This window comes from Mobula birostris, chromosome 22 (assembly GCF_030028105.1).
Source record: "Mobula birostris isolate sMobBir1 chromosome 22, sMobBir1.hap1, whole genome shotgun sequence".
In the NCBI taxonomy this organism is placed as follows: domain Eukaryota; kingdom Metazoa; phylum Chordata; class Chondrichthyes; order Myliobatiformes; family Myliobatidae; genus Mobula; species Mobula birostris.
In genome coordinates this window covers 42,946,806-42,959,542 of record NC_092391.1, presented here as the reverse complement: position 1 = coordinate 42,959,542, position 12,737 = coordinate 42,946,806, and the positions used below count along the sequence as shown (strand labels likewise).

At 39.8% G+C, this 12,737-nt stretch overlaps 1 long non-coding RNA gene across 1 annotated transcript; it reads right to left on the bottom strand.

Moving 5' to 3' along the window:
- Nucleotides 1-1,056: 1,056 nt before the first annotated feature.
- LOC140186075 (uncharacterized) lies at nucleotides 1,057-12,356 on the bottom strand. The gene is made up of 3 exons (XR_011882776.1): nucleotides 12,320-12,356; nucleotides 3,150-3,371; nucleotides 1,057-1,122 (listed from the first exon to the last, which is right to left on the bottom strand). It is a non-coding gene; the product is annotated as an uncharacterized lncRNA (long non-coding RNA).
- Nucleotides 12,357-12,737: the final 381 nt, after the last annotated feature.

Here is a 12,737-nt window from a genome sequence, read left to right as displayed (position 1 = left end):
TAGGTATTCTTTTTTCCTTATTATCACATGCTCTTTGATGTTTGTCACTAAGATTGAATGCACTTGCACTTCGATGCATGTTTCTGCAAAATCTATTGTTACAAATTAATACAGTGATTAAAAGCCCAAACTATAAACTCTCTATAATAAGGTAGAGCTAAACTGTGAAAAAAATCTTTATCAATAAATTTCCTTATTTATTTAATTTCATACATCCAAGGGAGTAAATATCTTTATGTTAAGTCTCTGTCGCAATGTACAAGCAATACAGAAGGGAAATGTGGGAGAGTATTGCCCAAACACTAAATTAATTGTATACATAATTGTTTTGTATACATGTACGTACAGTCAGTACAATCAGTACTCAGTACTTTTATATTTGTCTGCTGTACACTTACTTTTTATTCGCAGTTATTTTGTAAATAACACTATTCTCTGCATTTCTGGTCAGATGCTAACTGCATTTCATTGGCTTTGTATCTGTACTCGGCACAATGACAATAAAGTTGAATCTAATCTAAACTGATCAGATCAATGTACAGTCAGATATGCAATGAGCATTGATAACTCTGATGGCCTGGTGAAAGGTGTCACAGAGTGTGTTGGTCCTGGGCTTAATTTTGTTGGTGCTTTATTTCACAATTTCAGGAAAGCCTAATGAAATTCACATTTACATTTTCAAATGTGCCAATGTGTTATTTGTTTCACTGTGCTACAAGGAATGAAAGGTTTGTAGCTTAAAGAAACTATTGTCCATATTGCCCTTTAAAATATTCTATGATGCCGTAAGTTTATATGACACAGAACACACTTCATTGGGTACTAACCTGGACAAACTGGAACACATTTGGAACAATCTGTGCCATCGTTCTTTCTAGCACAATAATTCTTGCATGCTTCTACAGAAATACCACACACTATGAAGAGAAGTGAAACATGCAATTCTGTGAACCTCTGCTTCCTTGTATTTTTACAAACTATTCATTGAATGCGATATTTGTTAAACAAAAACTAAGAAATCACCAATCATACCTACACGGAACGATGTTTGTACAATCCCAGTACAACTGCACAATTGATCTTCTGTGCCACATTTTGGTCCAGGAAATTCTGAAGCACATACTACAAAGAAACCAATCATATTCAAAAACAAAATTAAACAAAACTGCGGACAAGGATTAAAAAAGGATTCTCAAAAACAGAACATTGTCAGTATTTCTACAAATCCCAAAACCACGATTTGAATTTCACTTTTTTTCAGCTTTTTAAAATCACATTTTTCATTCATTTTTTTCTCATTTTTACTAAAGATGTGATTTGATACATTTGGAACAAAATCTGGATTTTATGCTCAGGTTCTTCGGGGTTGGATTTTAAAGTGGTGCAAACAAGCATGGTGCTTTACCTGTATGATATCAATCATCTTGCTGTTATTAGAGCAGCACTCACGTGGACAAGAGGAAACACACTCCTGACCTGTATCTTTTAGATAGTTGGAAGGCTAAATGTGAAGGCGAGTCACTTATCACAAAAAAAGGCATCTTTTCACCTGCACTTATTGCTACGGTGTTCACATGACTGGCCCAAATTGGTTATGGTCAATTGTAATCTTGAGAATGATCCTGGAAGGGAATTTGGAGATGCTAAGGACACTGAATTGTTAGAAGTAGGTAGACTCTTTCCTGTTAGAGATAGTCATTGTCTGCACTTCATTGCACAAATGTTAACTGTCATATCAGGTCTTGCCTGAATATTGCCTAGGTCTTGCTGCACTCAGACATGGCTTGCTCAGGAACTGTGAATGGGATTGAAAGTACCAAAGTTCAGCACTTCTGAAGGAAGAAGATCATTGATGAAGCAGCTCTAGATGGTTAGGCCTAATAGACTGCTCTGAGGAGCTCCAACAACTATTCCCGGGGCATGGGTTGACTGATGTCCAAAGAGCACTACTCCTCAGTACAAGCTATGATTTCAGCCACTGGATCATTTTCCTTTATACACCTTTTGACTTTAGTTTTATCAGGGTACTTTGATGCCAGACTTCATCAATTCACCTCATCTGTACAATTTAGTTCTTTGGTCCATGTTTGGACTAAGGCTGAGATGAAAACTGAGTTATGTCATTCTGATGAAATTCTAATCCTGGTAATAATGACCAGGCGATAGTTGAGTCAGTGCTGATTTATGGCACTGCTGATGATGACTTTTACCACTTTGCAGATGATTGAGAATCCACTGGCTTATGGCCAGAACATATGCTTTTATTTGCACAAAATACTCTGCAGATGCTGGGGTCAAAGAAACACTCACAACACACTGGAGGAACTTAGCAGGTCCTGACGAAGGGTTCCGGCCCCAAACGTTGACTGATCATTTCCACGGATGCTGCCCGACCTGCTGAATTCCTCCAGCGTGTTGTGAGTGTTGCTTTTACTTACATTGTCTGAGACTAAGAGCAGCAGGAGGGATCTTCCTTATTCAACAAAAAGTCTTACTCTTCTCTGCTGCAACTGTGCCCTATCCGTATTCTGGAGGTTTTCACAAGTGGCGAAAAATCCCATGGACTAAAATGGTGTTGGTCAGTGACTTAGTGCACTTTTTGCTATCAAAATTCACAAGGAACATAAGAACATAAGAAATAGGAGTAGGAGTAGGCCAAATGGCTCATCGAGCCTGCTCTGTCAATCAATAAGATCATGGCTGAACTGGTCATGGACTCATCTCCACCTACCAGCCTTTTCCCTATAACCCTTAATTTCCCTACTATGCAAAACTTTATCCAACCTTGTCTTGAGTATATTTACTGAAGTAGCCTCCACTGCTTCATTGGGCAGAGAGAATTCCACAGATTCACCACTCTCTGGGAATAGCAGTTCCTCCTCATCTCCATCCTAAATCTACTCTTCAGAATCGAGGTTATGTCCCTTAGTTCTACTCTCACCTACCAGTGGAAACAACTTTCCTGCCTCTACTTTATCTATCCCTTTCATAATTTTATATGTTTCTATAAGATCTCCTCTCATTCTTCTGAATCTCAGCAAGTACAGTCCCAGGTGACTCAATCTCTCAACTGCACCCCCTCCCCACTTAATTTTAATAAGTTTAATTAGAACTTGAAGAGAACTCAGACCTGAACAGCTGACTTTTACCTGCTGGGATATAAACACTGGAGTGAGGATTGGAGACAAATATGGCAGAAGCATCAAGAATATAAAAAACTTTAGGAGTTCCAGTCTCCAGTATTCCGGTGCATGCAGTTCCTTGTTGCAAGCATACACTTTTGGCTGTGACCAGATCTGTTTCTGAAGGGTATGCATGTGTTGGTCTTACAGTCAGACCCGTTTCATTCTTCTTCAAAAACCAGTCCATATCTGAAAGGAACACAGTTGTAAATTAATCTCATGGGCTATCTGTAAAATGAAAAGTAACACTGATTATCAGACTTGCAATTTATTGGCACATTACTTACTTTAGAAATGGTCTTCTTCATGACACGCTTTAAATTCAATGCCCACATATAATCGGTAATTTCCCTCCCGTCTTCAGCATAAATAAAATTACTTAAAGTTCATGTCTTTTGTGAAAAGTTACATTTGGTCATGGATTCCTTGTCCTTGTGTCTGTTGTGTTATTTAGTATTTCAGTAATGTTTGAGTAATATTGTAAATATATTGTTTAATTAAGCATTCTTTGTTTACATAATCTTTACAGGTTACATGTAAGAAGGACATGAATCACATACATTATTATGCTACCATGCCATATATAGGCCGCTCATTAAAGGAAAACAAAGCAAAACTTCACCTTGAAGCGACAGAGGGTGAGAGGTGACCTGATAGAGATGTACAAGATGATGAGAGGCATTGATCTTGTGGATAGCCAGAGGCTTTTTCCCAGGACTGAAATGGCTAACATGGGGGATGTAATTTTAAAGTGCTTGGAAGTAGGTACAAGGGGGATGTCAGATTTAAGTTTTTCCACACAGAGAGTGGTGGATGCGTGGAATGCACTGCCAGCGAAGGTGGTAGGGGCAGATACAATAGGGTCTTTTAAGAGACTCTTAGAAAAATGGAGCTTAGAAAAATAGAGGGCTATGTGTTAGGGAAATTCTAGACAGTTTCTAGAGTAGGTTACATGGTCAGCACAACATTGTGGACTGAAGGGCCTGTAATGTGCTGTAGATTTCTACGTTCTATAGTCACGTTATCCCCAGCTCTCATGTTTTCCTTTCAATTAGTTTCTGGAGTTAAAAAACATAACAATGTCCAATGAAACAAAAGCCTGAAAATGCTTCTGCTGAACTATTTGAATTGAATGGTCAATGTTTTTATCTGAGAATTCTCTTGATGCAGAGCAGAGGAAGGGGAGGGCAATAGGGTAGATTAGGAAATGAGAAAAAAAGAAGAAACTTTCCTGGAGAAGAGAGAGGATGAGGTGAAACATTTATTTCCACAGAAGCTAAAACATCTTCATTAATAGGTTCCTGATTAATCAGGGTGTCAAAGGTTATGGAGGGAAGGCAGGAGAACGTGGTTGAGATTGATAATAAATCAGCCATGATGGAATGGTGCAGCACACTGAATGGGCCAAGTGGCCTAAGTCTGCTCCAATGTCTTATTGTCTTATGGAGATCAGCAATTTCTGTGATACTCAAACCATCCTGTCTGGCACCAACAATTATTCCCCAGTCAAAGTCACATTAGATCACATTTCTTCCCCATTCTGATGTATAATCTGAACAGCAACTGCTTTTCTGCACTGAGTTGCTGCTGCATGATTGGCTGATTAGATGTTTACATTAATGAGCTGGTGTATAGGTGTAAAGTGGCCATTGTGTGCATATTTCCATACAGTCTTTTCGTGGTCAATGTACCCTTTTAATTTCACTCATAGACATTCTACACTCTTCTCAACTTTATCTGTAAGACTCCCAAAGTTTCACAAAAGGTAAGCAATATGAATTCCTGTGACCATCCCAGTTCTTTCAAACTTATTGCTAATGGCACAGTCAGTATCGGCATATATCAAGGAGAAACAATACCCATGACTCATTAGTAAAAGAGTAGACTGCTTTTAATGTCTTTGGAGGTTTTTGATTTGTCATGCTATTGATCCATCGGAGGACAATATTAACAATTTGATTAGATTTGCAAGCTACATTGTAATGTCTGCACTGTTTTGTGCACTTTATGCAGTCCTGGGTAGGCCTGTAGTCTAATGTAATTTTTTGTGTTGTTTTACGGAGTTCAGTGTAGTTTTTGTATTGTTTCATGTAGCACCATGATCCTGAAAAACATTGTCTCATTTTTACTGTGTACTGTACCAGCAGTTATGGTCAAAATGACAATCAAAAGTGACTTGACTTGGGAGGGGAGGGAACGTCGACTCAGACCATGAGAGGCCTGTGTCGGGCATTTTCATGCCTTACAAGGTGCAGATTGGAAGTCTGTGTGAGGCGCCACTCCTCGCACAGACTAGAGCAATGTGTGATTAAGTGCCTTGCTCAAGGGCACAAACACGCTGAGGCTCGAATTAGCAACCTTGAGGTAACTAGACGAACGCCTTAACCACTTGGCCACGTGCCCAACACTAAACTTGACTTGACTACTTGTTTAAAGGGAGTGGCCAGACCGTAAGATGCAGAGGGCAGTAATTAAAATGGAACAGACTTCCCACTGCAGCCCTTGGATGGCGAACACTGTGCCACTTATTTGCCACAATTCTCTAATTTATGCTAAAATTCTCCCTTTAACTTTCTTAAATACTACTCAGAACATAATTTATTAAAGCAATTTTGATAATACAGGTGTCCTCCACTTTTCGAACGTTCGCTTTACGAAACCTCACTGTTACGAAAGACCTACATTAGTACTGTTTTCGCTTTCAGAAGGTGTTTTCACTGTTACGAAGAAAGGCAGCGCGCGATAAAAGGCAGTGCGCACCCCGAACAGCCGCTCTCCCCCGGATTCGGAATGGCATTGCTTAAACACGTTGCATTGAGCAGCCGTTAGCAAGATGAGTTCTAAGGTGTCGGAAAAGCCTGAAAGAGCTCGTAAGGGTGTTACACTTAGCGTAAAACTAGACATAATTAAGCATCTCAATTGTGGTGAACGAAGCAAGAACAAAGTGAGTTTGGCTTGTGGAAGCTGATGAAGATGATGTTGAAGAGGTTTTGGCATCCCATGACCAAGAACTGATAGATGAAGAGCTGATGCAATTGGAAGAGGAAAGGATAACAATCGAAACCGAATGCAGTAGCGAAAGTGAAGTCGTCCAGGAACTGAACATGAAGCAACTGTGTGAGATTTTTGCTGCAATGATAAAGTATGACTTTAATTTTGAAAGGGTACGTAGGTTTAGGGGATATTTTCATGATGTTTTGAGTCCTTAAAAAGAATTGTGTGATAGAAAAATGCTCGAGGCTCAGCAGTCAAGCAAGCCTTCCACATCAGCCACAGCAGACGATTAACCTCGACCTTCGACATCAAGGCAGGCAGTCATAGGAGAAGATGAGCTGCCTGCCCTGATCGACGATGAGATGACACCGCCGTGTCCCACCACCCCAACCCCGGGCCCCGGACAGATACTGTACCGATTCGCGGAGAATGCAGCAGCAGCCGGGAGGCACACAGCACATCTTTAAGAAAAAAGCTGAAATAAACATGCTAATTAATTAGGTGCCGCCTAGCACGTAATTGTCAGCCCAGATCAGTGCCGATGCAATCGCCTCTGATCTACGCCGACATTTACATGCCGGGCAGCACCTAATTAATTAGCATGTTTATTTCGGCTTTTTTCTTAAAGATCTGTTGTGTGTCTCCCGGCTACAGCTGCGTTCTTCGCGGCAATGTATCGGGTCGGCGGCCCAGAGGGTGGGGGCCACTGCACCACCCAACCTGCGACGACTCAGTCTAACACACCATCATAAGTGTGCTTGATGTCTTCCCAATTCCAGTAAGTGATACTACACTGTACATACATTATTTCTACTTTATATAGGCTGTGTATTTCTACGTGTTATTTGGTAGATTTGGCAGCTTCATAGTTTAAAGGTTGCTGGAGAGCACTTTTATGCCAACACTGCTTGCGTGAGATTTTCGCTACGGAGATCTGTGCAAGCAATCGTTGTAGAGAAGTATTTCTATTTTATATAGGCTGTGTATTTACCATATCATTCCTGCTTTTTCTATATTTTACTGTTATTTTAGGTTTTTTGTGTTATTTGGCATGATTTGGTAGGTTATTTTTGGGTCTGCAAATGCTCACATAATTTTCCCATATAAATAAATGGTAATTGCTTCTTCGCTTTACGACATTTCGGCTTACGAACCGTTTCACAGGAACGCTCTACCTTCGGATGGCAGAGGAAACCTGTATCTATAAGTAAAAAGCAGAGCTGAGGTTATATTCTGAACAGCTGTGGTTTTATTGAATGACAGAATAGTCCTGAGGGTTGAGTGACCAAATCCTTCTACTAAATGGTACACTCATAAGGAGTGATTATGTTTCACATACAATATAGCACTCTTGAAACCTCAAAGCTATACCCTGCATAAAATAAACTGTTGGAAGAACTCAGTAGGTTAAGCTGAATATGTAGAGGCAAAGCAATAGTCAGCATTTCAGGTTGAGACCCTGCATCAGGACTAAAAGTGTGAGGGAAGATAGCCAGTACATACTGTTACATGCTCAAGGAGACCTGTTTTTTTTTGTGAGAATGATATAATGGTCTTTTGGAGGTCACCTGATGTGATTTTCCCACCAATGTGAGGTCACGTGATGACATGTGCCCCTGTGACTATATAAGGGTCGACCCAGGTGACGCAGTTAGTTTTTGAGTTTGTAGATTTCCAGGTAAAACGTGTTGTGCCTCTGTTTCTGTTGCGTGTTTGTTTTTGTGATGCAGTTTCATTTTTAAAATGGAAGGTGCGTTCTCTTACAAGATATTGTATTATTGGACTGGGAATTTGTGGCTGGAAGTGCCAATTTACTCAATTCCGACAGTTTTGAAGGGAGACCGAAGAATTCATCGAAGTGAAGGATCGAGAGAAGTCGGCATCGTTTGGCAGTTTAATAAAGAATCGACCTTATTGAGTCTTCGTTGGAGAGAACTTGCATCCAGATAACTCTTGCAAAAGGGCAATGAGTTCATGCAAAAAGGTGCTCTCTCTCTAAAGGAACTTAGGGTCAGTCGATTTAAACTGTTTATTTTCGGCATCGGGAATCCTGTGGACAGAACCAGCAGTAAAGGTGCGTCTGTGAAGAAATCCTTCTCCAAAGAAGTCTCTCCCAATTGAAGGTGTAAAACTATTGGACTTTCGAAGTTATCGCTTTAAGAACTATATCTGACTGTATCGCTTTAAGAATTGTTTTCGCATTTAATGCTTTAAGAACCAGAGCCGAGTGGCGAGTTGGTGAACGGCTGCATACCTGTTAACCTCCGGTTAAAGTTTTCCTTTTTTTTTCTTATCATTTATATGTGTTTAATAAATGTTTGGTTGTTTTTATAAAACCTGTCTCGATTAATGTTCATTGTTGCCAGTTATGTAACAATATAAGTGAGTGAGAGTGAGAGTGAGATAGATAGATAGATAGATGTGGGCCAGAGACTGGTGGAACTAGATGATAAGGAGAAGGGACAGATGAAGCCAGGTGAGCAGGTAGAGAGGGAACATTAAGGCAGACTCAGGTAGGTTACAGATGGAAACAGATGAAGAAAGAGAAAAACTGATTTAGGCAAAAGGAACCAAGGGTGGGGGGGAGTGGAAGGCAGCAAACAGGGCTTCACCCAAGATATACATGAGCTAGGTTTTCCAACTCTCCTTTACTTACTCCTTTTGGATTTACAAACAAAATTATTTTTCACTGAACACTGAATGTCTGTTAGCAGTCCAGAATTTGTATCCAATTGAACACAGTCCTTTAGGTCTCCATTCAGCAAATCCTGCCTAAAATATCTTCAAAATATAAAGAGAAATGTTAATAGATTAAAATAAAAACTCCAACTTATTGGTAAGAGCTATTAAACATTAGTTGATAACGATTCTAAAGAGATTTTACTGTAAACCATATACAGTATATACTGTATATTTTACTGTAAAACTACATATCAGTTGACTTTACTACAGCTTGGTACATGTGAAGGCCATGAAAGGTACTGTATGAAAGGTCTTTTTTTAATTTTCTTAAATGACATTAGCAGTTGAGTTGAAATAACCCTTGACTTTGGGAAAACCAGCTTTTTAATAGCCCAAAAGATCAGCTGTGTGTGAACTGCAGTGTGCCTTTAAAAATTAAACTGTGTACTGCTAGGAATCTATTTGATTATAGTTAAGTTGTCTGGAATTGCCTGGCATGAACTATTTGTATGTACATTTATATGAATCTATGAAATAGGAGGAACTGGCCATTTGGCTCCTCTGGCTTGTTCTGCCATTCAATAAAATCTTGGCTATCATAATTGGAGCTTCAACTCTACTTTCCTGTCCCCTGTACTCCCTGACACTCAAAGGCCAAATATCTGCTATCTCAGCTAGAATATCTTCATTAACTCAGCTTCCAAAGAGATCTTTTAAAAAAAAAAATCATGTCCATCTTAAATGTGTGATATCTTCTTTTAAAACTATGCCCACTCAGCTCTACCTGATCAGAATCTTATATTTCAATATGATCAGCTCTCACTTTTTCTATACTCCACCGAATATAAACCAAACTTTTCCACATGAGATAATTCATTCAACTGAGGAATCAACCTATTCTGAATTGCCTCCAACTGTATACATTGTGCTTTAAATAAAAAGACCGAAGTGTATGAGAGGTAACTCTAGGTCTCATCAATATCATGTTCAGACCAACCTTTCATTTTGACTTCCAGATACTTTCTGGATGTACATGCAAATTTCTGCGTTTCATATATGAAAGCAGATCTCTTTGTAAAGCATCAGCTCATAATTTTATTTCTGTGAAACAGAATACTGTAGTTCTACACAAAAAACCACAGAGAGGAACCAGAAAGCAACAGCAGGACTAAAGATAGAGGAGAACGAGAGAAAACACAGAAAAACCAAGCAAGGATAAGGAAGACTGGAGAGTGGAGACTGCACAAGAAAATCAGAGATACTGTGGAAGGACTAGAGATGGTACTTGAGAACTGAAGATCAAAGAGCTTGATGGAGGACTGGAAGTGGTCCAGAAAAAGTGCAGAATGCATGGAGTCAGAGAAAGCATGGGATAACTAGATTCAGAAGACATTGCAACAGGACCAGAGGTAGCTTAGAAGGCCTGAACTAGCACTGGTGGAAGGATATAATACAGAAGGACAACACAATGAAAACTGCATAGGGGACCAATGCCAGGAAGCTGTCAGTGGAGGAGAAAGCCCCCAATGGAACTAACCTGCTTTGAAAAAAACATGTTGACCAAAATGGGCTGTGGAACAACCTTGGCTGTTGAGAAGACATATGAAAAGGTTTTTCTCACACACTTCTTTCCTATATTTACCCTCCCACTTAACCTCACACCACACACTTTCGACAGTGAACTCAATGTAATTTCATCAATCCTCTATCACCTGTTGCCACTTCTCAGCTAGTGGAAAGAGAAGGCTTATTAGGTAGCACTATTTCAAGGAAAAGTGCAAGTGGCTGCAAACTCAAGACCACAAAATAAAAACAAATAGCAGAAGAAGGGAACAAATAGGCACCATAATTTTTGATTGTTATATTGAAAGTCTTAGAAAAGACCGTGGAAAATTGAAAGGAAAGTTTAAATAATATAAATCTCCCACTAAAACCAAGTTACACCACATAACAATAATTTATTTTCTGGTACAGTATATAAACAAAGGTTGAGTTAATGTAGCTGCTCTTTCCCTGTAAATGATAGGATTTGAGTTTTTAGAAACCAACATTTGAGAGACAGGGTTTAGGTTGTGGTGTGAAGGCAGAACTGAGGGAGAGAAGGGGAGATCCTTCCCCACTACCAAAGGAAAAAAAAACACTAAGCAATATAGGTGATAAATGGCTAATACACTCAATTTTGTTTCTAAAAGGGTTTATCCAATGAATTTAATATTAAACACATAGCGCATATTTTCCTCGCATGAATACAGTGATAAGTCAATTATCAGGGGAGGACAGGGGAGCTTGAAGTAAGTGTTGAACGAACTTCCAGTAGAAGTGGTAGAGGCAGGTTCGATATTATCATTTAAAGAAAAACTGTATAGGTATATAGACAGGAAAGGAATGGAAGGTTATGGGCTGAGCGCAGGTCGGTGGGACTAGGTGAGAGTAGCGTTCGGCACGGACTAGAAGGGCCGAGATCACCTGTTTCCATGCTGTAAATGTTATATGGTTATATAAGTCACTTATAAGTCAATAGCATCATAACATTTTAAGTAACATTTGGATATTAAACACACAGCACATATTTTCCCCCTATGAACATAGAAAATTATTGCAACACACCAATATTGCTGAATCAGTGGAAGCCCTGGGCTTGTTTCCCTGCAACAAGACGGTGCATCAAAGGCGCATCGAGGGGTGATGGGAGACAGCGATACTCAAAGGGGGTTCCTTATGTCCAGTCTATTCCGCAATTTTGTTTTTGTTGCATTCATTGCAGAGGTATGTTGGAAACGGAAGCAACGTTTTCAGTGCTTTCACGGCTATCTCAGGATATTTAGCCTTGACTTTGATCCAGAAAGCCGGCAGAGATGTTATGTTAAACATACTTTTCAGCCTGCCGTCATTTGCAAGCTTGAGGAGTTGATCTCCTTCCCGTGCTGACATGGATGACCGGTGGGTAATGACCTCGCGTACGTTCAAGCTCAACAGTGGGCGTGACAGGGAATGAGGAAAGGTGCAGTTGACTTATATCGCCAAATCATATCGTTTCCTCGCGGCCCGGTAGCACATGCTTTGCGGCCCGGTACCAGTCCGCGGCCCAGTGGTTGGGGACCGCTGATATAGTATGCAAGCAAAAGCTTTTTACTGCAACAATATAACATACGGGACTAGATTAAATGACAAAGTGGAATTGGTGAAAAGTGGGGTGCAGAGGGGTGTTGGTGGCCATGGGAGGATAAGATAACAAGAGTGAGAAATTTAAAATGAAGGACTAGGTGGATAGGAATTTTACACAATATGGTTCTTTAGGAAGTCAGGAAGAAGGTGAGACAAGTAACCCCTCAACAATTCTGGCTAGACTTGGTTGTGAATGCCGCAATGGAAGGTCAAAGTTGTTCTACTAAAATGTAATCATAGAAATAAAGACACATTGAGAAGTAAGTTAAAAGAATAAAATAATTAAACATACTTACGGGATCAGAGCAGCACTCAAAGAAGCATTTGTCGTCCAGTGAAAATCAGATTCAGCGTCACGATCATTGAGTCCAGTCCAATAAACCCCAGAAATTTCAGCTGTGAGCCAATCCTGTTGCAAAACAATTCAATTGTAACAACTAAATTCTCTTCCTTTTAAACATGCTAAATTCTCTACGACCCTGGAACTTAATTCAAGCCTGTCTGGCCTGAGGAAATAAGCCCAGGAAATCTATTTTTTTTTAGCAGAATCTATGCAATAGGAGAATGGTATATAGCATTCACCCAAATTCTTTGAGCAAATTATTTGCGACGGCTCAGCACAAGGATAGACAGCCACTGCAGCATTCACAACCAAGTTTAGCTAGAGTTACTGAGAAGGTGATTTATATCAGCTCCCTCTTGACTTTCCCAAAA